The sequence below is a fragment of the Rhipicephalus microplus genome, chromosome X, assembly GCF_043290135.1.
Source record: "Rhipicephalus microplus isolate Deutch F79 chromosome X, USDA_Rmic, whole genome shotgun sequence".
NCBI lineage: Eukaryota > Metazoa > Arthropoda > Arachnida > Ixodida > Ixodidae > Rhipicephalus > Rhipicephalus microplus.
Window position 1 is genome coordinate 285132368 of NC_134710.1, and position 21415 is coordinate 285153782.

At 45.2% G+C, this 21415-nt stretch overlaps 1 long non-coding RNA gene across 2 annotated transcripts in view; it reads left to right on the forward strand.

Annotated features, from left to right (window-relative positions):
• LOC119162389 (uncharacterized) overlaps nt 1-21415 on the forward strand; it is a 166523-nt gene that overhangs the window by 99284 nt on the left and 45824 nt on the right. For both annotated transcript variants that reach the window (XR_012887345.1, XR_012887346.1), the window contains exon 3: nt 8620-8901. This is a non-coding gene — a long non-coding RNA (uncharacterized LOC119162389). The remainder of the gene's footprint in view (nt 1-8619; nt 8902-21415) is intronic.

The window sequence follows — 21415 nt, forward strand, 5'->3', positions numbered from 1 at the left end:
GATTATAGACGCTCTCAACGGCAAGCTATTGTCGCAGTGCTGAAAACAGGTAGCATAAGAATTGATTCTCAATCGGTTTGAAATGTGTCGAAAGCATGGTAAAAGGCCGAACCCACGACTTCATGCTAACTACCTGAATGCCAATGACACAAAGCTACCACGGTTGACGAAATTATTGGCAATGTAGTAGAGTATGAATAATGTTGCTTTGCTTGTGGCTCCGCATGTGGGCAGTGGATGTCGCAGACTGGAGGGTGGGAACTCTAGCATCGTCCGTATTGAGGTTTTGAGCTTTGGCATCAAGAGCATGCATGCACCGTACTTGCGGCATTGCACGTACACGTCCGCTTCAGCAATGGTAGGTGCGGGGTTCGATCCCCAGTGGCGGCCAGCCACCCATCGGTTTATAAACAGGGAACAGGCGAGCTTCGGGGCTGTGACACATCGCCCTGTGGTGAAGCTTACTCTGCCGGAGGACTCCCAACCAGCTGCGCGAGATCCGGTAGAAAGAGTATGCAATGAGCCGTAGCTTAGCATTATTTTTGAAGACGATAGTCTTTCTTTGGGACCTTCGACAGAAAAGTTTTGGTCTGTCTGTCTGTCTGTCTGTCTGTCTGTCTGTCTGTCTGTCTGTCTGTCTGTCTGTCTGTCTGTCTGTCTGTCTGTCTGTACATTTGTCTGTTTGTCTGCCCAAACGACACCTCAAACGGCACCAAACGGCCAACACCATCCGCAGCGCCCACAATTATTGCTCAAGGTTTAGGCGTTCATAGTTGTGTAATGTTAATTAAAAAGCAATTGTTGCGCATATCTGAGGCGCCACAACAACGCTTCGGTGTTTTCTGTGTCTGCCTTTATACTAGAAAAGGCACACACAAGTAACTCTAAGGAATGTAGCGTTTAATTGTGCTGCGCTGACAGTGCAACGCGATGCTCAAAAAGGTGTTTCCAACGCTTTGCTACGACGTCATTGTGGTGGCACCTGCCCTTCGCTTTGCGTTCTACACCTTATCATCTTCGAGGCTGGCGCGCATCTTTCTCCGCGGGCTGCATGCCTTCGTTTTCGAAAATAACTGCCAGATGGCACTTGTGTCTAACGTGCCTAGATGCGCTCGTTTGCCTCCGCCACACGCTCAGGGCACTCTTACGCAGTGCCTGCAGAATACCATTCACCGATTTTCTTGCGCAGAACATAAAATAAACGTTTTCTTCACTCTCTCCAGACGCAAGACTAACGTCTTTCGACGACATTTACAGTGTAACATGCAGATTCGGGCCAATTTTTTTCTTCTTCTTTCGTTTATCGTGCATGCGTAAGCGATTGCGTGGAAGAGAAACGCAACAAACATGCAGGTCGACATAAGTACTGTATCTAACGGGCAGCGCGAGTGTATTAAATCTTTCTTGGGGACCATCGACGCAAAATTTTTGGTCTGTCTGTCTGTCTGTCTGTCTGTCTGTCTGTCTGTCTGTTTGTCTGTCTGTCTGCCTGTCTGTCTGCCTGTCTGTCTGTCTATACATTTGTCAGTCCACTCTTAACGGCATCAGGTATTTGAAACGGCCGACCCCAACCGCAGCGCCCACATATGTTGTTCAAGGCTGAGCGTTCATGCTTGTGTAATTGTAAAAAAAAAGCAATTATTGCACATGTCTGGGGCACTATAACAAGACGTATATGTTTTGCATGTGCGTTTCTTACTCGGCATACATAAGTAATACATAAAGCCTACATAAGTTTTTTCAGGACCGTAGCGCTTATCATGCTGCGCTGACCATGCAACGCTTGCCAGAAAGGCGAGTGTTTCCAACGCTTTGCTATAACGAAACGGTGATGGCCTCTACCCGTCGCCTTGCGTTCTACACCTTATCACCTCTGACATGGGCGCGCGCACCCGCTTCAGAGCCACTTTGTTTTCTAAGACAACTGCCAGATGGCGCTAATTTCTCACGTGTGACGTGACGATGCACTTGTTCGCCTCCGCTGAACGCTCGAGGCACTCTAACGCAGCGCCTCCAGAATACAATTCACCGATTTTCTTGCGCAGAACATCAAATAAATGTCTTCTTCGCTCTCTCCACACGCAAGACTTCCGTCTTTCAATGACATTTGCAGATTACATGCAGATACGGTGCCAATTTTTTTCTCTAATTTTATAGTTACTTGCTGTTCCACCTGTCTGTAAGTCGTTGTTGAGTGCTCATTGAATTGTATGCGATACGAAAAAATCCAGTGTAATGACTGCTATACGCAGTTGCTCAAGATAACCGCATAATGTCACAACATATACGGCTACAAAACGTAAGGTTGGCTGTGATGTAATGGTTGCAATCAAAACTACGCTGATACGATGCGAACTAATGACTGAAAATGAGCCTACATGCATTACTGAGCCCGATATTTTTGCATTTCTCCGTAATGACTGTACCTGGTTTTCGTATTTCGGAATCACCATTTGAAGTCAGAAAACGACACTGAAATATGGACTGTAAAAACTTCCTTTATTGCTGTTCCCCGGGCAAGAAACGTGGGACAACATTCACACAAGCTTTCTGTCATTTCTATATTCCTAGTCAGGGAAATATATGCGTCATTTACTGCTTGTTTGTATTATGGCGCAAGTGGCCAAGTTGCTTCATTGGCGATAGCATTGAGGCATTCATATGATGACCAAAGATTAGAGATTTGTCACGACGCTCTTTTATTGCAGTTGTCTGTAGTGTTTCGAAGTTCAAAAAGTCAATTAGAAAAAGAGAGAGAGAGGGAGAGAGTGTGTGTGTGCGTGTGTGTGTGTGTGTGTGTGTGTATGTGTGTGTGTGTTGTAGGACAGGAAGCTGGAGAACGCTACGTTACTATCACAAGGTAGTAGAAATCCATTTGTTAATTAGTAGTGCATTAATGTATGAGCAATGAAAAGTTCACTGTAAATGCTCCTAATGGCCCCTTTGTTTTATTTTCATATACGTAGCCTAAACATTTATGCTATAGCAAGTGTTTGCGTGGCCTGTTTAGGCCTAAAAATAGCCCACGTGATATGTCGAAATATCCTGCACGTCTATAAAAGAGGCTTAGCAGCACTGACATTCTCTTTATGGCGCTCGCAAATCTGTTTTCCAAGGTTACTTAAAACAATATTTTCTATTTCTACGGAAAAAAGTAAGATGTAATAAATGTTGCTGAGCCCGGATTGCTCGTCATGCATTTTTCCAATGTTTCTGCACTCTAAGATCCTGCATAGTTTTTCGAAACAAACTTAAGAGCTTAAAACCCCCATGGCGACCGTCTTTAGTTTGAAGGAGGTATAATTAAGACACCGTTGAGCTATTGTCTACTGTGGTAGCATCCGCGTTTGCATATGCATGCACCTGCATTAGCACTTCATATGCCTTGGTAAAATTGACACTGAGGCTATGTGAAACGTACTACGCACTGTATTGCAACAGTTAAAAATATAGAGTCATACTAACGGTTATTTCCTCGTGGCTATTTGGGCTAGTTGGTTAAATGCATCAAGAGCTGTCAGCGCTAGAACACACGTAAGAGAACGGCCATGCAGCGCTCGTGCCGCTGTGTCTTCCTCGTGTGTGTCTACCCGCATTATGGCAGCTTTTGGTTATTTCCTCAGTCGTATGGTCTGCTGATGCATCTACCGAGATAGTTTACGCCCCTTGTGTATTCACGTGCGCGTATTTTATTTTCATATGTAGGGCTATAAAAATAACTTAAAACTGAATTTCCTGCTCTACACTCCCATGGTAATCATTGCTTGGTTCAGTTTGGTAGAACAACAATCGCTTTAGATTGATGGTGGCATGAACATCTTTCACCGACTGCGACTACACAGCTGCGAGATGGGTAAATGAAAAGCAGTAATAATGAACTAAGTTGATCTTAAAGATCTTGAACTCACGTAAAGTTTCCTTCACTACACAAGTATCATTTCAGCGGTGCAGCATACGATCTACTGGTGACAGGAGGCAGGTTATGTTTCTACTTGTTAGTTTGGAGGCTGAAATGAAGTTTGCGTTTCTGAGCAACTGTCATGAATTTTCACGCTGCTAGAAGCTCATATTGTGCATAGCTGCCAAATGTTTAGTTAAGGTCATCTTGCAAAGAATAAACGTAAATCATGTTTCATACATGAGAATCTTTTCGTCTTTGTCGGATTATCATTTCGAAGCGCTTCTGTAAACTGGGTACATTTTAGCAAAACTTACGTGCCCTTTCCTCTCTCTCTCTCTTTCTTCATCTTTCAAACTCTCCCGGTTTTTTTCCACTGTGTAGGGTGGCATACCAGTTCTTTTAGACCGATTAGCATCTCTGCATTTCTTTTCCTTCCTGTTTCTTCTTTCCCCGGTAAGTCAAGAGAAAAAAAACAATAAAAATACGCTTCGTTATCTTTTAAAATTTGTGGGAATTGGTTAGATAGAAGACAGAACATCAAAAAAACACATGTGTGACCCGTATGATGAGAGCATTAGACAATATAAACGTTGTTTAGTACGTATGTCGGTAACTGCTGCTCCTGACATGGGTTGTGATCGCGCCAGTACCAGCCTGAGCGTGAACATAAAATGAGTATTCATAGTGGCTACAGTAGTGCCTCAAAGTAGTTTGTTATATCTATTCCCCGTGTGCTACCTCACCATCTTACTTTCGACGTTGCCCAGCGTCTAAAACCATCGTTTACTCTGAAAGATTTGCTAGGTATAGGTGGGTGCACGTCTGAGTCATGAGGGCCTCTGTAGGCAATTGTAAGAGGTGGCCCGCGACTGCTACCTGTCCCATCAAGCAAAGTGCGCACTGTAATGGGAGGTTTGCCTAGAGTTACAGGTGGCACAGTTCGCTCAGCCGATTCACCGTCAGTAGCGCTAGATGGGGCCGCAGTTTCAACGACTTTCGGGCTACTGGCTTCACTGTGTAGCTTCTGGCCCCTATTTATGGCTTCATCCTTGCTGGAGATCTTGGAATGCGTTCCACTGCTGCTGACAGCCTCCAGTGAGTCGTCGGCAGAGTCGTGGTAGCCATGGTTGCTGTACTTCTCGCTCCTGGCGCTGTGGCCTAGGTCGTGCTTGTTGTCATCGTGATGATGAATCTCTTCGAAACGTTCCACGAGTCGGTGGTGGGTTTCCGTAAAACCCTTGCTTCGCATCGCATCCGGCGCCAAACTATTCGTTGACTTGCGGAACTTCAGGTCGATCACGTATTGCGACGGCATGAAGTCTTCGTCCTGTTCGTTGCTCTCACGCTGGTGTCTCGTCAAGACCGTTTGGCTTTCGGAGGTTCGATTGGTATTGATTTCTTGTCTAGCGTGTGCTGGGGTTGTGACTTGCAATCGCTTAAGTTTCAGCTTCCTTTGCCGAGGTTTGCGCTGTCCGCAGAGACGAGGTGCAAGGCTTCCCATGGGTGTGGTGCTCACGATTGAGTTTGGCTTATCTGTAGTCGGTAGCATGGTTATTCTCTGTGTAGGCTGGGGCACGAATTCCTGTTGAGAAAGTGGCAATAGGTTTATGGCGTCAGGAATTCTTAGCCTTGGCTTACTGGTAGTGTAACCATAAAATGGTTTACCGCTCGAGCCTGCATTCAAGCGGCCGTCCTTGCCGTGTCGGTCAAGATACGTGCCTTGTAGTCTCGGTCGAGAATTGAACTCGCGGTTTGTTCGACTCATGCGCGAAGAAAGTTGAACTCGATCTTTGTTGTGCTGTTTCACTGGTTTTGTTATCCTAAATACTTTGGGCCCTCTGTTTTGGTTGTCATCCGAATTAAAGTGAACATTCTTGGTAGCCACATGGCTGCGAATAGGACCAGAGCTTACGTGACCACCACTACTTTGGCGCTGGGCGGTGAAAGTGACGAGGGGATTATTGTGGAACAAGGGATCGTTGTGGGAGATGGAGAATCCGTAGGGTTCGTAGTCGAAGGCCATCTCGAGTGGTAAAACGCTAGCGTAAGCAGCGCTTGGCGAAAGTTGGTGGTGATCGTCCGGATCTATCAGCTCGGGGTAGTCTTGAAGGTAGTCAAACCCCGAGAACGACATTTTCGGCCAGGGTATCGTGGTCAAACCATTCGCGGCATGAGAGAACGGCAAAGGTATGGCTGAAACTGCCGGCAGCAGCACCAGAGGGGGTAACATAAACGTTGCCTGCAAAAGAAGAAAAAGAAATTAGTAATGAGTAATGAATACAGCAACGGTTGTACTCAACCTTCATGCAGCTTCCCATTCACACAATACCATACTATTTTCCACAATTTTCTTTTCACTACTTATTCCTACTACGCAATTTCACTACTTATTAAGTGTTCTATAATGTATTCATTAGTCACTTATCTTCACGAGCGAGCGTTACAAGACAGCATGGTAGCTACACAATGCGATAAAGAAATACGCAGCTACGATGCAATGTAGAAACTGTGTGAGTGGTGGCTTTATACGTATGTTTATAAGAGACTATATGTAAAGGAGAAAGTGTCAGACAAACATTTTTTATAAAAAAGGCATCGTGGTTATAGAAAACCAATTTTTCGAGGCAAAATATTTAGCGAATAGTGGTTACAACGCATCGCAATGGAAGCTTCAGCAAGTAAGCAAAACGGCATACTTATAAATTTGTGCATTTCACGGTGTTCCTGACTAAGGCAAAAAATATATTAGATTAAACCAGCTCGCATTGGGCTTGTCCCGCCTACTTCTTTTCGCCGTTTTTAAAAACATCATAACGCTCTTAGGAGTATTCACTGACGCCACTGTGGCCGCAATTTCGTGGGACAAAAACAAGGGAAAAGCCACGCTTTCTTATCTTATTCTGCTTATCTTCAGAACGACTGGAAGCTGAGAGTTGTACAACAAAATGGTGCGCGATTACATCCCGTGAATACCCCCTATAACGTACTTCTCGCCGGAATCTGTGTGTATGGGAGGGTAGAAAGAGGGAGAGAGAGGAAGATTGGAGAGGGGTGGAGGGGTTATTTTAGTATGATCAACCAAGGGTTCATATAGTTAAAAAAGGGAAATTTACAACCACCCATTGATAGCCAGAATGCACATTTATTAACTCGTGAGTGCAAAAAAAAAAACAGACGACGAGCACCGGGGTTTCGGAGAATAGTGAGTGATAACCAAATGGCAGCCCTTGTTCCTCCTAAGCGCTCCAAAAAAGTTTCAATACATTTTATTGCACTTCACTGTGACCAAGGTGTCGCCCTCTTTCGTTTAGTGCGAAACTCAGCCATGGTTTCGCGCCCAAACATTGTTTGTTTCTTTTCTCAATAATATCTTCGCCATTTTTTCCTTTTACTTCCCTCTCTTCTTGCCTCTTTCTCTCCTGCTATCTTCCTATTTCCCCTGTCTCTTTTATTCTCCCGTAAGAGTAAGCAGGCGTTGTGCCGTTCCCGGTGGCAGTTGCCAGATTGCTATCTCCCTTTTTTCTCATAGTCCTTGTGTATCTGTTATGCAAATGAAATAATAATTATAATAATAATAATAATAATAATAATAATAATAATAATAATAATAATTCAAGTTTACGTCCTAACAACATATGATTTTAAGGAACACCGTAGTTGAGGGTCCCAGAAAGTTCGACCACACGGCGTTCTTTAGCGCACACCTAAATTCAGGTGCAGCAGCCTCTAGCAATAGCATCTCGATGCCTGAAAGCGCATACCATTTCTTCTTGTGTTTACTGTGTACTACAACCGTGCGCCTTGTAACGTTGTGCTAAATTCAAAGTGTCATATGAGCCTTCATCATTCGCCTTTCGCATATCATCAATTCCCACTGTAAGTGGGATCTGCAATTTTTGTCATGCTGCTTTGCAATATAAAGAGAGAGAGGGAGAGAGATAAAGATGCAAGGGAAAGCAGGGAGGTTAACCAGACGCACATCCGGTTTGCTACCCTGCACTGGGGAAGGGATGAAGGGGAGAAAAGAGGCTGCAGAGAGATAAGAAAGGATATAAAGGAATTGCTAAGAGAAAAGGGTGATGCCCGTTTCATGAAAATACGCGCGTGTTGTCAAAGGACTCACAGTTTGAAACAAACTGCTATGACCAGCAACCTTACCACCAGGTTTTATTCCGTGTGATATATTTTTGTGAGACAAAGAGAATAATTGATTGATTAATTAACTTCTTGATCAATCGATTGATTGATTAGAGTCAAAATGTCGCAATGCAAAGCGTATTCTGTTAGAACAGCTGCAATGCAAGACTCTAACACAATTTCGACCTATCGGGCTGTTTTTGCTATCACGACTAAAAGTGTGATTGCACATTTGGCTCGTGAAAATGAATGAGAATGCCCCGACCGCGAATCGAAGCCGCAACTCTGTGCTCTAAAAGAGACCTCCGTATTAGGTGAGGCACTGCGAGGTATTGGAGAGAATAGAAAAGAAGTAGCGATGTATTTCTAATCAAATTTGCAAAAATAAAAAGTATTGAAGCGTGTAGTCTTCGACTTATCATTTCAATTAGTTTCAATCATCTTGGGAAAAAAACGTGTGGTGTGCATTGAAATTTTTGGCAATGCCTGATAATTGCGAGTGTTATTGGACACTAAGAGTGATGAAGCACGGGAGCAGTGCTTAGAACAGCATGCCTAACTACCTTGTCTTCGCTATGCAGGCTTTGTTCACGATCATCTTGGGATGGTCGTCCGGCTTATCGAGTCCTTCTGCGCCGTTTCAAAGCATTCAAATAACCACAAGCTTATCTGCGCTGCCCGACTGCACACCACCCGTTTTGTTGGTATTTTCGGTGGACGTTCCCATCCTCTCCCCAGCCTCATCGACGCAACCATTTCCAGGAGACGAAGATTTATTGCATCTACCCAGCAACGTACAATTCAGAGGACACGGGAGCAGCCCTTGCAGGAGCATGCCTAACCACCTTGTCTTACCTACGCAGGTGCGTACAACTACCTCTCTCTACGCTGAAAAAAATGACACTCAGAGCGCGCTACTTTCCCAGTACCCACAGGTGTTATTAGATATCATATGTAATTGCTTTTCCATTGCCAATCTATTGTTACAATTGGGTGTGCTTAGACTAACCATAGACCTTACACAGGTTCCGACTCATTGCTTAATTTATATTCACTCCCCGCGGACCATTGAGAACAAATAATGTATTGTTCGAGTTTCTGAAGGTTTTGCACTCTCGATCCCTTGAAGGTTCTAAGGCCCAAGCTGAGCTAGTCTCTGATGTTAACGCTATAAAGAATCACCAAAAGTGCATCCAAAGTAAAATAAAGGATCTTCAGTAGCGCTTCAACTTGCCCAAATAAAAATCAAGCAAAATCGATGAACTAAGATAATGGCATTCACACACGTTCAGGTTGAAAAATTTGCTTGCTTTATTAGACGCTTTTGATTCAGATCTCACTGAACCTAAATATCGGTCACGTCATGATAATCTTATATTTCGAAGTATTCCTGACGCATAATAATTATGCCAAGAAACTGGAACGAAGCTAGTTTCGACAATCCAATCTGTTTACGATTCTTCTTTAGATGGTGCATTAGAAAGGGCACGTAAAACGTACAATAGAACGTGCCTCGGTTTCTTCAGTCACAACAAGTGCACCCCCTCATAGCGAAATTTTCCCACTTCAAAGCAATAGAGAGGATATTCGCTCTGCGAAACCAATTTAAACAACAGTTGGAGAACACTTTTTACAACTTACGCACATCACTCACTCGAAACGTTTCGACTTCGGTACCATCCTCCAACTTCAAGCTCCATTAAAATAAATTGTTTTTGAACAGTAAATGCTACGCGTGCGATGCTACTAGCAACTGAATCTGTGAACTCATTCAGAATATCACAGTTACGGGAATAAATTGTACGAATGCACAACGCCCGACGCAATAGGAAAGCGAAGATGGTAGTGGCCGATCACATCAAGCAACCTCATTTTACTTACCCATTCTTTTCACAAATAAGAGATAGAGAGAGAAAATATATCGGAAATGTAGGGAGGATAACTAGACTAAATAAGTTCAGTTTGCTTCTCTACGCGGTGGAAGAGGAGCATGAAGGAGTAAAAGAAATAGAGAGAGGAGGAGGAACAAATACATATTGGACATAGCACACACCGTACACTCAGTGCAAGTTTCACGGGTGGTCGCGCACACTGATGTGGCCCTCAAAAATTGTAGAAGGGTTCGTGTAGCTTTCTGAGCTAATGCACTTGAGGGCCACGCACCCAAGATTTCCTGCAGGACAATTGCAAAAATTGTGGTCAATAAATGCCTTTCGTTATCATCAGCAGTCGCCACGTGCGACGCGAGAATCGTCGCCCTTACGGAAACATTGCTTCCTTCACACGTGCGAGATTGCGATATATTTTATGGCACCTCTAATTTCAATATCTGCCAGTGTGACCCCAGTGAGAGTTGCGGAGGTGGTGTCGTTCTCGTCATTTCGAAAGATTTTGCATATTTTCATAGAGACATCAAAATGATCTTGAGTTCTTATGGGCTAGCTTCAACTCAGTGCCATAAAGATAATCTCTGGTGTATGCTATCGCTCGTCTTTATTCCGTGCCACCTGCATTGCTTATTTACACGATGTTATTAACCTTCTTTCTTCGCGATTTCCTTCATCACCTTTGTTCCTACTAGATGACTTTATTTCCCAACTTGTTATGAAACACACATCCACCTGGTATAAAGCTATTCTCATCTCTGGCAAAAGAATCCTGTGGGATAATCAGAGTTAGCAGTGGAAATGCCTCAGACTGGCTGGCCGACGTTTCAATAGGACGACCTATCTCTTTCAAAGGCGCCGTGCCATACTTGGTGTGCTAGTTTTAGAGGGCTTAGTGCTAACGTCAACTCCTGGAGGTGGCGCGTGTCTCTGTTTATAATCGCGGTCTGAAAAGCAAAAAAAAACTATAAAGCAGAAGAGCACTGTCCTCACTTCCCTTCAAGTCACATGGTAGTGATTTAAAATTGTTCTTGGAGAGTGGGAAAAAAGGAAAAAGAATGTAAAAAAAACTCGAAGTTAGAGTGGTGTGCTGTTCAAAAGTAGGATTTCTTGGTGCGTGCGCCCTCTTGGAGGGTGTAGTTTCTCTTTGAAGGGGTGAGTGCCACCTCCCAATCGGCGGCCGCCATTCGGCTCCCCCGGTCTCGTCGTGTCGCAGCTGGTTGAGTGAGACACGTGCGCGGCGTTTTTTCGGGTGAAATGCTCAGGTGTTGCGTGCCACAGTGCACAAACCACTCGTGAAATGGCTACAGGATGTTTACATTCCCGAAAGATTCAAAAAGGGCAACTCTTGTGGCTTGATCAAGTGCGACAAGTGGTGACACATGAACCATTCATGTTTGTGCAGCATCAGTTATGCATTTTCAACATTTCGAGAGTTATAATTTAGGTGCTGTCACACGGGCACTTTCGTTTGCGATCAAGCCTGATGTGAATGACTCTCTTACGCCAGCTACTAAGAGCGCCAATCGCTTTAATGAAGTTTGATTCTGATCGGCCTTATTTGAGATCACTAGTGCACCGGGTGCAGTACATGTTCACTTGCATGCTGTGTACATGCGTATTTAACACATTCATTTTGGATAGCACAAAGTGCGTTGTTTTTAATCGCTTCTTCTACACAAGCTGCGATTGCGCGAAGATGTGCGCCTACGTTGTGCGCTTGTCGCTAGCGGTGCTTTCAATTACTACTTTTAGGGGCAAAGCCCCTATACGCCATGGGTCATATGTCCGGTGTCGTCGTAGTCGTAGTTGCCAGTAGCATTGCATTGTATGTCAATAAAACGGTGTCACAGCATATCCACGGAGCAAATGATGATAAGTGAGGTGAAGCGTCCATCAGTTCGTCCGTGCTTTTGTGTGTCCGTATATGCGTACGTCTGTGCGTCCGTCCGTGCGTCCATCTGCGCGTCCATTATTCCGTCCATTCGTCTGTGTGTCCGTCCGTCCATCCCTGCGTACGTCCGTGAGTCTGTACGCGCATCTGTTCGTCCGTCCGTCGCCGCGTTCGTCTGTGCGTTCGTCCCTCTGTCTGCCAATACAAGCATCCATCCGACCAAACCATGCGTCCGTCCATTCGTGCGTCTGTCGGTCTATGCGTCCATCCGTTCCTTTGTTCGTCCGTGCATCCGACCATCACTGCGTTCGGACGTTCGTTCGTTCGTCCATCCATCTGCCCGGGCGTCTGCCCGTCCTTGCGTCCATACGTCCGTCATTGGGTCGATCCGTATGTCTGTGCGTCCATTCGTTCGTACATCCGTGCTATACTGTGCTCTGTGGATATGCTGGATGGATAGACGCACGAATGAACGGACGGATGCACGTACGAACACCCGGATAGATGCATGAACAGACGCACGGACGGACGCATGGACGGAAGCAAGGACGGACGGAAGCACGGAAGGACGCTTCGTCCCACTCATCATCATTCTCTCCATGAATATACTGTGATTTTTCTCTTTTTTCACGACAGCACGTATTTTTTCCAGTCAGCTGGCGAATGGCAAACTGTTCTTACACTTTTGTCGAAGGTACACAACACACAGACATATTGAAAGGTAGCGTGACTGAGGTGCGTGTGTTTCACAACTTTAACCTACATAAGTAGTTACCAACTAGTCCACAGAGACGCTAATTGAATATTTTACCGCAGCTGGAGTCAATGCTATTTTTCTGCTGCGAGCAACTCTTGGTGCTCATGTCGCTTTAAAAATGAAGATTCGAGACTAGAAATCGGAGACCTGCTCACTCCCAGTGCGAAAACTTTGTATTTCTCTCATGTTGTTTGGGTACCACACATTTTGACGCAACCAACTTTGCATGCAGCCACGCAATACTCGTTGGCTGGCCATCCTGGCTATAGGCGGCTTGCGGAGAATGCATCGTAAATGCGGAGTCTGTAGCAGACGACGCGGTTGTCTTCACCCTCCAAGGCGGCGGAGGGGTCGCGCGCATCGAGGAATCCTATTAAAAAGGGGGGGCTGCGTCAGACGCGAAGAAACGAAAGAGCCTAAAGCTTCGGAGCCGGCAGATGGTAGCTGTGACCGGCCACCACAAAGTTTTGCCAGCCATAGCGGTGACGTCTGTTCCCGAACACCTTTGAATGGGACGCACAACAAGAAAGCAGTTACAAACAGGGGGAGAAGCAGGCGGCGTACTTTTAAACGCCAAATGTCAATGTAAGCGATACCTGATGGGGTCTGAAGAGTGCGTGTTTATTGGAGAAGGTCATTGTCAAAGTGTGCTTTCAGTATCCCTGTAGGTGACCCACACAGCGAAATCGATTCAAGAATTTGGCGGCATGTTGGCTGACGAAAAGGGAAATTGAGATTGCAAAGGAAATGAGCAGCGAGGAGAAATACAAACACAAACACAAAAAGACTGGTGGGAGAAAAGGCGAAGGGGGTGGTGGGTAGGTGGGACGTTATGGTACACAGAAGGAAAAAAAGAGAAGAAAAAAAAGAAAGGAGTGAGAAGTGGAGATGCAGAGAACTTTCTGTGTTGGCAATGACCTTAACGATGCACTGTAGGAGTGGTTTTTAGAAGCGAGCAAAGAGGAAACAAAGCAGTGGTTTCACGGTTCTAGAGAATGAAAACTTCATAGTTGTATATAGACATATTCATATCTATATTTCAAATTGAAAAATTGAAAGACAACATTAGTACGATATGTGGGCTAGTAGCAATTCAATGTAGTTACCGGTTATGTCTATTTTAAAGTTGAACGCATCTTGTCTAAGTAAATATCGCCGCAATTATGTTATGGCTTTCAGTGATTCCAAATCGTCTCGTGCTACATTGATTCCTGATGGGTGTAGGGACTTAAATATGTGTATTAAATATGATTCAATGTATTTTCTCACTTGTGGTGACCAGAAATTAGTTCCTGGAACGTAAAGCTTTGCTTGGTTGAAATTGTGGTCCTGTTTATAGAAGTGACTGGCCACTACTTTTGGTAAATCGTGTTTTGTGTCTGCATGGTGGCCGTTCAGTCTTGCGTGAATCGGCTGCCCAGTTTCGCCAATATATTGTTTCCAACATATTGTTTCCCACTGCGACTGCCCAGAAACATGTCAGCGATAGTGATGCAGTTGCTATATTTGCTTACGTCACCGAACAATGTTCGTAAGTGGAATCACGAAGCAAAATTTTGCGAAAATAGAGCGTGGCCACGAGGAAATCCTAAGAGTGGTCCGGACCACTATTACGAACCATGTGGCTGCTTAGAACCTGCAGACGCGGCGGAATACTTGAGTGCCGTGGCTGACTTGAGTTGAATCACGGCAATGTAGGGCTATCTGATGAATGCTGGTTCGTTCTTATTTATTCAGGCGCTCTGAATTTCGAGTGTTATTTCCCTTGTACGCAATAGATGGTATCGACAACCCTTGTCGTCCAATAAGCTTCGAGTCGCAGTGAATAAATAATTCTATTGGGCGTCCTTAGCGTGACATTATGCATGCAAAAGCTTGTGGTTGGATGAAAACCGAAGTGCTACGTGAATTGTTGGGGAATTCGAACGCGGCACGGTAGATGGTCAACCTTATTTGTTGTGTTGCGCCGCATATCATCCAATTAAAAGTACAACTCGTCATGCTTGCCACATTGGTGGAAATTACCACCAAAGAGGTTAATAGGAGCACATCACCTGCATGCTACGGGAAATAAAAGTCGCTGTCACTCCTATAGAACACGTACTCCGCTTTTTTTAATGCTCTCCAGGCATCCTATGCTGCTCTGTGTAGGCTTGCCATTCTGCTGGGCCAGGAGATTGTCTTTATGATCTTCTCGATCACATCAATTTCAGGCTTTCGAGAAGACGAAGTGAGAGTCGCGCTAGAGCTGTGTGTCTCTCTTTTTTTTTCGTCCTTTTCGCGCTTATGGTAACGTCTCTTGACTCGGAGACTCGTGAACGTCCTTAGTTTTATGTTGGCTCACGTAAATACCACAGAACTAAATAACTGCACCGTGTTTTCTGAAAAGCACTAGCACTGAAACACCTCCCAATGCACCGTTGTTTTACGCGGTCGCACGTCTAAGCGTAGGCGTATACATGTTAACGCATTCCGGCTTTATCAAAATGCCTCGGTGGATGAAACATGCGACATTGCGCTCCCGATACTATTCTACTACTGCTGTTCTACATACACTTCTTCAGAATTTCACCGCTGGCACAAAAGCCGCTCTTGTGTCTTGTGCTAAGATTATTGTAAAGCAACATTTTACGTCTAGCCCATGCGGCAACCACAATACTGTGGTTGAATATGCCGCATTAGTTGAGTGGCAGCGCTGCTTCATTAAAATGTAAGCTAACTGGTCGCGGCAAACAGGCGAACACCTTTAAGGCATGTCTTTAAACATTGCATGCATCCATTCTCTCGTGGTTTCATTGAAGTGGTGCACCTGTAGTGTATTTGGCGAGATAGCACACGGATTATTGCTCAAAGCTATCGAGCAATTACTTTTTTTTAGCTATGGCCACTGGTGAAACTCGAGCACTTGGCTTCGCGCAGGCGGTGCTGCCTCTATTTCATCAATGCCAGCCAGATGCGCCCTATCCAGCCGTTCAACAAGCTCTCCTCTAGCACTTTCCTGCTCTCGCCCATCGCCCAGCCTTCACATGTGCTTTGCGTTCATGGGAAAGAGAGCCCCTCATGTAGCGTCTCACGACGGGAATAATATAAACTCATTTTGTTTAGTTGTGTACAGATCCGCGGGGTGGCATCTTGCATTCCTCGGGATCATAATGTCGGTGGTCATGTTGGCTCTGTAAGTGATACGGTGTTTTGAGACGGCATGTCGCCGTTCGTGACGTTATGTGGGCAGCCAATATGGACGCGCCACGGAGATGCCGCTGCTTAACTAGTACTTTGCGGTGGCATTGCTTCCATCTACAAAGAATGAGCATGAAGAAACAAGCCTGACATACGTACGATATTGCAGAGGAGCACAAGTCTATCGCATCTCTGAAGGAAAGTTCTCTGGAACACATGTGACGCAAGCGGCTCTAACCCTCATGCAGTGTCGCATATTGACCACTTTCTGAACTAAGGTGGACCGACGGCTCGCGCTGAGAAGCGCGAGATTGCACTAGCATTGAATGAAATAAAGGAGGCGTTAGCGCAGGACACCCGGACGTCTATTACAACGCGGCAGCGAGCGCGTAAGGGCTGTAGTAGACGCCTGTGGAACTGGAAGCATAGATGCAGCAAATCATTGGCTATCATCATATACTCTCGATGCTAGACGTTTAACGTGCTACCTTGCTATCAGTGGCACACGTTTCTTTCTTTCTTTGTCAATTTATCGGCTTTCGTGTGTCCTTTTCAATTGTTATCAAAAGTACTGAATAAGTTAAGTTTGAGCCGTTGCTGTTGTCCCCCGCGAGATAAGACAATTTGTTGCTAAGAAAATGCACCACCAACTGAAAGCTTTGTGTATACAGCCCCAGGTTTTCCAAAATTCAGCAGCTTTTTTTTTTTACAGTGAAAGCTGTTACGAGATCACAACTCTGGTCACGCGCGGCGCCGTAGCTGTCCGCCGCCGTCGCCGGTGTGCGTAGCCATTATCGAACAATATAGGACAAAAGAACCTAGCATTGGGTGCACAGTGGGGCTGGAACTCGGGTTTGTTTTGTGCCAGCCAAGTATTTTACCACTGAGCCACGCTGCTGCTTGGGACTCGTTCACAAACCTGCCATTGGCAGGCGTGATGTCAAGAAAGTAATCGCGTTAAGATGAGTAATAAAGCGTTTTAGAACAGAAAAAGAACAACCAGGTGTCACACAATGCGAATTGCATAACGAGTGGGTCGTCCAGTGCTTCAACCCATCACGAAAGCTTGTTCTTGATCACCTGTTCGAGGTTCCCCGCTCAGCAGTCGTGAAGATGAAGACGGGGGTTGAAAAAGGCGCTACACATAAAGCGCACTTACGCAGGCTCTCCTGCTTTGCGTGAATGCGCTACAAGTATAATAGTTCACGTCATTTTTTTCACATCTTTCATGCTCAATAGGAAAAAAAATGAATTTGCTTTTTTACAGTATAGAAAAGGCAGTCGCAAGTAAAATTTAACCATTAAAATGAAGAGGGAGGAGTGAGGCACAAGGCGAAAAACATGTCATTTGCACGTATTTAGCCGAAGGTCATTGTTTTTTACATAGGAAGTGAGCTGGCATTACTGTTCATTCTCGACTCTTTACTGCATTGCATATCAGCAGGGTTAAAAAATATTCTCTCTCTAGTAAAAAAACTGCAAAAATTTTCTGGCATCTCTTCCATTTCCTGACACTTCAAATGCTTTGGAACAAAGCAACAAATATAGATTTTGAGAGGTCATAAAGGAGACCGCCGAAGCACGCTGCGCGCGAACATAAAACGGTCGGTTCATGCTGCCAAGGAATGGGCTTTGATCACGCGCCATTAGACGCGTGCAGGCCGTGCTCGTGCGAAATACCCTTTCATGCATCCGCGGTTTTTGCGTGCCCCAGTGCTTCCTTCAGCCCCTTTACCCGGAGGGTACGGCGAGACACCACACGCGCAACACTGACACACGGGTTTTCCGGCGTGGACCCTAGGCACGAGAAACTGAGTGGACGACGTTGATAGAGCCCCAAGCGACGCATCGCAAGTGGACGTGCGGGGAAGACAAAGAAGGCGTACATAGAAGGACGTGCTCGAAGTAACTCACCATCAGGATTCTTATCGGAGCGGGTGACGGCATTGCGCGGCCTTGCGGAGGGACCGGTGGTGGCCGCGGCAGCTGACTCGGGCTCGAATGATCCACCGTCCAGCCCGCATGACGGTCCATTTTCCGCTATACCGCCGGTCGCGAATGCTTGCTCGCGTCGCGGGGTGGAAGGGGCAGCTCGCCAGAAACGCTCCAGAGGATACGGAGGTCACTAGACTAGGTGTTCGTTTCACACTGCTTCTCGTAACTCGGTTGTAGCTCTCTTACTCCCCGTTATTTCTTTTTTCCCTCTCTTTCTCTCTGCCGACGCTTTCGCCCACCTTGTCGCCTTCCTCGACTCGCGCACCCGCATTTGTCTCTCGGAGGCAGCCGTTTTTTCGTGGTCCTTTTGTTGGCTTCCCCTCCACGCTGCCTGATTCACTTCGGTTCACGCCCGCTCAGGCTTGCTTTCAAACTAGGTTAGACGGTGAAGGGCCTCGCTGTCAATGTTCGCACATTCGATTGTTGTAGTAACGAGAAAAAAAAGAGAGAATAAGGACAGACTGTTGTTATTTGTCCCATCAAAGCTCTGCACTCGGCTGCTGCATTCGACGTCTTTTTACTCCCCTCAAATCTCATTTTTACTTCGCCCACTTCATCTCTGTGTTTACTTGCTCGTCTACAGAGAGGGCCGACGTGGAGCTCGCCGACACGCGTGATCGTTACTTTATTTATTTTATTTTGAAAAATTCCACTGTGTGTCAAAAGCAGTGGAGCGTGCGATACCACAAGGGCTGAGACACGACCGAGGTGAGCGAAAAAATGAAGTGCGGACCCCCGGGATTGTAATGACTTCGGAAAAGGAATGCGAGGCAAGAAAGTAGCGCTGTTTTTGGCACGGAGCTCCGTACTTGGGTATCTTCATTTTGTTACGCGTTATTTTGTGTGATACTGCGAAACAGCTTACTTCGACGGGACTTGGCTTTTCGAGCAGAACAACCAATATGGGACAGCGCCACGCCTATTCGCTGTTTTTGTAATAACCACCTCTTCAGAAACGGTGCTCCGGGGCTTTTGTTAGGATTTCCTTGTCACATTTATGATTGTTACAGAAGGTTGTAAAAAAATGTTCGGGTGCATTCACCATGATATTGGAATCACTGCTGCTACATTTTGGGTTAAGAAGCGGCCTTCTTTGTATCATCTGTAATCACGGTCTTAACATTGGCTTCTGGTTATCTCCTCCCAGAAAAGTGAACAGGTGTTGTGCCACTCCATGTGGCAGTTGCCAGCTTGCTCTCTCTCTCTCTTTTTTCTGCATCCTTGTGTATCTGTTTTTGCAAATAAAATTATAATAATAATCTAAGGAATAAACGTGACTCGTCGCGTCAAACAAAAGTTTCGCGAACTGAAACTCATGTGGTCCGTGTGGATTGGCTGTGTCATCCATTTTGTGTGTAGTGTGTGTTTCGGGGTCGAGGTATCACGACTAGGCCGTCACACAAAACAGAAAGGCACAGGGCAGGCACTGATAGCTTGGCGATGTGACAGGCAATATGATTGGTGCTCTGAGAGCTTGTGTATGATTTGTTTAAACTGTGACTATGTCATTGAAGTGGGTGAACAAAGCTTATAATGGACGTACGTACCTGTAAAATCGTATGCTGGTCCACATGAATCGAGTTACATTTTATGCGAGTGAACCTTGGAATATTTAGGAGATACCACACCCCCCCTCGCTAGTTGTTGACAATCTACAAGTTAGGGCACAAAAGACGACAGCTGTGCAAGAGATCTTACGTCACTTTCGAATAATTGTACATCACTCGTGCTACTAGCTATTGGCTATATGGTTTCTACAAAAGGAAAAAAAATGAAACAGAATGTCATGGTAACAGGAGTGATTTCGCCGTGTCATTCTGTGTCCTTGGAATCTTGCATAGAACACAAACCCGTAGAAAATAATCCACCTATCCCTTTTTACCTGTTATGCGTAGACAGGTTCCAGGCGGCCATTCTACTCTTGTCGTATACCAGGAAAGCTTTTCAAGGAAGAAGATGTGACATCTTAGCGAACTTTTATGTTATGCGTGAACATATTATTTGTGCGAATCCTTGGTTTTGTAAACTTTTATGCAGCTTGAATATTACTTTGTATTGAACAACATCGACTGAGCCCGCGAGTGTTGAATATATGTTTGTATAACATTCTGCTCTATTTTACGACAACTATTGCGCAAGGTGAGAGGAATAGCCGGTGTCACGCATTGGCACCAACCTCTGCTTGTACATACATTCAACAATAATAATAAAAAAGTGAGAGGGAACGGTGAGCAGATTAGCGTAAACCAGATGGCTGCCAAGCGCTTCAAGGCCGTTCAATAAAGGGAATTGAAGATCATAGAAGTACACGTGACAGGCGATGGAGAAATAAAATAAAATATAATACAGCGAATGAGACTCGATCCTTATGTGTAGCTCGATCAAATCATTGCGGCTATTGGAGTAATCAGACATCTTTATCTTCATGCTTTTTATACTGATTATACTGAATACGTATAAGGTTTATTTTGAAATTGATGTGTACACATGCACATGCAAAGAGAAATCTAGTCTGGTATCGTCCAGAGGCTGCTATACTTTGTTATTGGTCTGGATATCATTGTTAGGCGGCCTCACTAATTGGTGAAATAAGATTTTAAATCCCAAAGCAGCACAGCAGAGACTGCGAAAAACACTGTTCTGTGGAAGGCAGAAGATTTCAGTTTTGGGCAACTCCAGCGTTCTTGAACGCACATCTTAGTACGATAGTGACATTTACGATCACATTTACTGTATTAAGGAGTATAATACTGATCCACTGTTCTTCACCACATGGCGTCCGACAAATTTCACAGCGCAGTTTTCGGGGGTAAATACGTAAAAAGATTTGAAAGCTAAATGTACGAGTGATTTCGAGCTCATAGCAGCGCTGTTACTGAAGCCGAAAGTCGGAACAAAATCTGAGTGGCAGAGCCATTCTAGAGGCACAGCCGTCTGAGCGGCGCCGCCATAAGTTCTCGTGGCGAGCGTTTACTCGCACGATGCCGGTGACCCTTATTGTAGAAAACGCACTCGGGCAGGTCTGCCCGGTCGTTTCTCTTCCTGAACGACTCCTTTAGGAAGGTTTAGTATACACTGCGAGTCCGTTTTTGGAGAGCCGCCGTCAGTTCCGTGGTTTGAAGTTTGTAAGAGCACCCTCAAGAAGAAGTTCAATGTACCCTATATATCCTCATATTTACAACAGAGGACGCGCGAGCACCCGGCGAGTAGCTCTTTCAATCACATGCTCCACTGCGCCGACTACTATAGTGTTTTGCTCCTTCTGATTCTGCTATCTTATAGTCCTTCTGCTATCTGTATACCATCCTCAAGGACATTACAAGCAAGGAGGGGCTGGTTTACCTCCCTACCACTATTTTCCTCCTATTTTCCTTACAAGAGCCCTAATTTTTCGTAATGCACCCACAATAACAACAACGGAATTAGGATTCATTACGGACACAGTGCATCTGTCGCAGCTTCGAAAGTACAAGGAATCTTCCAATAAAGAGATGTGAAATGACACTGTGGGTATAAATGGAACCATAAATCAAAGTATTCACTATGTGCCTCATTAGAAAAATCCCATTGGAGAACGAGTCGACGGCTTTCTCGTTTCCGAAATTCCTGTGCCCATGACGAGACGCAGTGCTTCAAAGCGTCCTTTAACTTGTCGTTCGAGCTGA